Genomic DNA, 5162 nt, shown 5'->3' on the forward strand with positions numbered 1-5162 from the left:
ATTGTGCTGCTATGCCCTATACAACAGCCTAAAGTTTCATAAGGCACTGACAAATAAAAATGGCAAGCAATAGGATATATTGGAGAATATGAGGAAGCCATTTGGTATAAACCTAATTCGGCCTGACCTTGTCTTTCCAAAAGGGCCTGACCGTGGCTGTTGAGCATGCATTGTATATCTGCTTTAGATATTCCCCATGGCAAGAACAAAGGCCCTTGAAATAAAGGTGCAACTTCCCTCCCCCTCCCAACGTTGGCGTCTCCTTAAGGATTAAGCATCTTTCCTCAGGCTAGAAACTGATTGCTGCGCTCACCTGTGACCAAGACAATAGACTTGCCTCCTGCTACACCCACCAAGATAGCAGACCCACTACCTGCTCTGTCCATCAAGTGCTGTGCCAACAGGGCAATCTTGTGACTATTGTGGGAGGGACATTTCAATCATACGTGAAACACCCTGTTTGAGGGTATATAACCACTCTGTGCACCCCACTTCTTCGGTGCCCTTTCTTCCTTTGGGAAGAAAGGCCCTGGGCCATGGTCCTCAGATTTCAGCTCAGAATAAACTCACCCAAATTTTCATTTGTAGATTGGTTATGGATTATTTTCGTCGACAGTACAAAGTTATGTGGCATTATTTCTCATCAACCACTTATTGTTAACTAGCTGTAGCTGGTATCTGTAACTAGCTCCTTCATTCCTCTTTTCATTCAGCACATGGCAGGTACTGAGGTCCCAGGAGGTTTACAAAATATGGAACTAGACATGGCCTCTATAGCCAATAATGAAAAATTTTTTATTATATTTTTTAAAATCTCATATATATTTTTTTGAATATTCTTTAAACAGGAATAGCCATTTTTGAAAGGATGAGATGAAAGGGCATCTGGGAGGTACTCATTTGGAAAATGTTGCCAGTTACGTACATTTATAAGACACACAAATTTCTGCCTGCATTTAACTTGTCACCATTTGGTTCACTTCTTTTGCTGACAGCATGCTCTTCAGGCTTCTTTAAAGACGTTCTCAAGCCCACAGAAGCACAGATTGCTAGGAACTTGGATCCCTTTGGGAATAGGATTTAGCATGGGTGACTTTGATGGTCAGTGAGTGTATCGGCCATGGGCCTCTGCTGGAGGATACAAAGCTTAAGTAGATCTGCAGAGTGAAGGCAGCCTGAGAACTAGGGCAACTCAGATGTGCTGATTTAAGGTAAGAATGGAGGAAAATGGGGGCTGAAGGAAAGAGTTCAATTCACATTTCTACCTAGGGCCAACCTGTGCAAAGAAAATACTGAAATACAAGACAAGCTGAGCAAAAAATGGAAAGGACAAGTGGAATGTGCCAAAGGAAAGGCTGTAAGAACAAGGCTATGCATGAAAATACTGTGCCCCATTTTCTGGAACCTCTAATTTAACCATCTCATGTTTGCAGATGTTGACCTGTGATTCGACGCTTGTGCCTCTAGCAAGATTTCAGAGTATACTGCTTGATAAAGTCTTATTATTCATCAGGTACTCTTATCTAATAATAATTTTAATAAAGTAAATGGTATTATTTATATCCTGAATACATTTTGATGCCTTTTCAGGTACAAAAAATATTTGATTATGAACACATAGCTATGTCATATGGATATATATACACACATATACATATACAAATATGCTCATATATATATATGTATTCACATCCAGAGTAAGATATATATATATATCAAGTGAGCATTGCCATTGATTAACTAGTTAAAATACAATTAAATTTCTATGCTTCTTGATTAATTATTCTGATCAATATCTCATTAGTGGTTCCAAGCACAGCAAACCGGTACTCTTTTAGGGAGTGGAGTTGGGGAAGGGCAGAGAGTGGGCACGACACTGATAAACATCAAAACCTTGCCCGCGTAGAAAAGATAATCAGCATCTCCAATCAGGCAGCTATTGTGACCTTAGAGGAAAGGCTTTTGTAGTAGGGAGAGTCAGCTATAACTGGGCTTGATTGGAACACAGACAATGAATCCTCCTGTTGATAAGTCCAAATTTACAAACATCATTACTTTAAAAATATATCTCACTACTTCTAGAACAAAACCTATTCCCACAGGAGTCGTGTAGCAGGGTCTCACCCTGTCTTCAGCATTGTGAAGATGTGTATAAGTATCATTAGAATGAGAAAGAGCGGTGGTCCTGGAAATGGAGTTACTCATCTCTGTCTCATCAGCATGGAGCTCGCGAGGCTGTGAACAGGGAATCCAAAATATGAAAAATCCCAGGCTCTCGTTGATCTCCAAGCGTCTAGCTATGGTCCTAGCTTCCTGACCACGGGCACTGACTTACACTGTACTTACCTCTGGATATTATCTTAAGTTAGCTGGAAAAAGCTCAAGGTTCTTAGGGGTTAGGATATGAAATATAAGCAAATAAATATTACATAATATGGATTGTATTCTTTTACATATGTCTTTACGAAACCTAAGGTGAAAAGAACTCCTTATAGTCTCAGTTAAAGAGACTCATGTTAACTGGGTGACATTAACTGGCCTGGACATTGAGTCATTATCTTGGTATCCTAACTAGATAAGCAAAGTTTTTAAAAATAGCACCCAAATGAGGACAGTTCCCTCCTAAGTGACACAGTACTGTTTGATTTGTGTTAAAAAGATAATAAGAAAAACTAATGGGAGCAGTAATTGTCCTGATTTACAGCTATATTTTAAACAAATGTGTCACAGTTACTGTTGGACATGATCCATCAGCCTTCTAAAAAGGTCTAGTCTCTAGATTAATAATCTGACCCATACTGGCCCAAGCTCACCTGGTTGGCATCTCATAAACTCCTTCTGGCTTTCCACACGTTCTCCTCCTTTGCCTGAGACCCTCACACTGCCCCTACTTAGTTATGGCTCTCCAGGGTCTAAGCCTGGCCCTGTTCACCCTCACTGGCCGGGCTTGAGTCCTCTCACAATCTGGCAAGCACTAATGGTCCATTTCCAGGGTTTGGCCATGTTATCTCCACTTCAGTGCTAGCAACACCCTCATCCTAATTCACACTGAGACTAGAAAATAACCTCCATTTTGCCAGTCAGCTTTCATGGACAGCATTGTTTTAGTATCTCATCACAGTGGCATTACCTTTTTAAATATTTAATGTCATCATACTGTTGACTTTTTGAGGACTTGGCAAACACACAGAGATATGCATGTAACTATCAAGACTCACCTGTCCTTAATTTAACTTTATTAACAAGCTTGAGTGATAGAATTATTATGCTTTTGTACCAATAAATCTTACCTGGCAGTAGCAAAGTATGTATTAATTAGACTAAAGCATAATATTGATTTAGATAGTCTGTTCCTAATAACCCTTATTTTCCCTGCTACTTTGTCAGCAGCTCAATTGTTTTGCTGGTCTAACTTCCAACACAACAGATTGCTTTGTAGTCAGGGAAAAAAGACTTTACAATGCATTTATTGCCATCTAAATAACCCTTTTGTGGTTTTTAAAAATAGGACTCAAACAGCAAGAAAATAATGATGTCTCTCTTCTAATTGGCTTCAGGTGCAGCATTTATTTTAAACTTGAACTTCCTTGTTCTGAACACAGTAATCAGTTATTAAAAAAAAAAAGTGTGGAATTATTATCCTGGTGGCTTTTTTTACTTCCATAGCCTTTTTAAGAATGGTTCATCTTGAAAAATGCAGACACACCCCATGGAGGGTAAGGAGCCAAACTCCTATATCTCAAGGAAATCACAGACTAAAACATTTAATCACAAGACTGGATCCTCAGGGCACTGCCAGAATTCACCTTTCATCCCCTCCCAAGCAGAAGTGTTTAGTTAAAGGACTCATCTATAATTATGAGCCACTTTAATAGACTGATATTCAAAGTGCTTGGGGAATGGTTGACACAACCTAAATGTCTTCCCCTGTGCAGAGAGGAGCACAGTGTTCTGCAGTCATTTTCTTCTCCAGTCTTCCTTCCATGGGGACTAGAGATCACCCATACCCACCCTTTCAGGCTTAGACCACATGTACCAGGCACAGATGGGGACAGCGACTTTCACTTTCTTATAATAACCTCTCCCTAACCCTTTACTTTCCAAACACAATCCTTTTACTCATTTTCTAGACAATGCAACTGAGAGACTAAGTGACATTCTGTTTTATATGACAATTCAGAAATACCCTCCCCATATGCAATGGATATTATAATAATACCTAAACTTTCTGTACATGCTTCAATGAAAAAATTACATCTATGAAAATATAAAAGGCAAGTTCTCATAGCAACATTAGCATGAATGTTCTCTATCATATTAAAGGCTCTTTTTAGTACACTAATTAGTGTTGAAAATGCTATATATGTGCAATGTGGGCGAGTTCGCATTGCTAAGGGAACTTTAACAACCATGTTTTCTGGACTTGCTCAGTTTGACATTAAGAAAAATTCACATAGAATCATCTGAGTCCATTTGGGTATGTTAGTCTAAGTTGTTTACTTAACCAGTTGATCCTATTAGCTCTCCTAAGCTTCAGGGAGATTCTCAAGGGAGCGCTCAGTTGTCTCTATGGATTGCATAGATATAGTGCTCCATTTGATAAAATGCAGGAGCTAGGTTTGCTTTGAAAGTAATGTAGGGCATCTAGTGATGGATGAGACACAGTCCCGGCTCTTAAGGACTTTACAGTCAAGAAGGAAAATATGGTATATACCCCAGTGATTTCAGTCTAAGACAGTATAGTCTCTCGGAAAATATAATATCTCACAGCTATATTGTACAGGATAAAAATCTAAATTCTTTAGCAAAGAAAACAAGACCCTTTAGGATATTGTTTATTTCTACCTTTCCAGCCTTATTTTCACCCACTTTCTGCTTTATCCCACATCAAGCCCTAAGGATAACAATTCTGAGAGTCCTTCTATTAATTCATGCTTATCTCTATTACATGTGTGACATATTTAATGAATAAGTGAAGGACCGATGTTGAGAGAAGTGACTGTTTTCATATGGTGTGACCAGAGAAGGGTTAATGGAGGGGTGTGGCATTTGGGCAGTAAAGGGTAGGACTTGATAGAGATGAGGCTAGAGGGTATTTGAGATATGGCCCAAAAGCCTGGAAATTTCAGTTGCAAAAAGTAGACCAGGTTTGGTTTCTGCAG

Source organism: Equus quagga, chromosome 6 (genome assembly GCF_021613505.1).
Source record: "Equus quagga isolate Etosha38 chromosome 6, UCLA_HA_Equagga_1.0, whole genome shotgun sequence".
In the NCBI taxonomy this organism is placed as follows: Eukaryota; Metazoa; Chordata; class Mammalia; order Perissodactyla; family Equidae; genus Equus; species Equus quagga.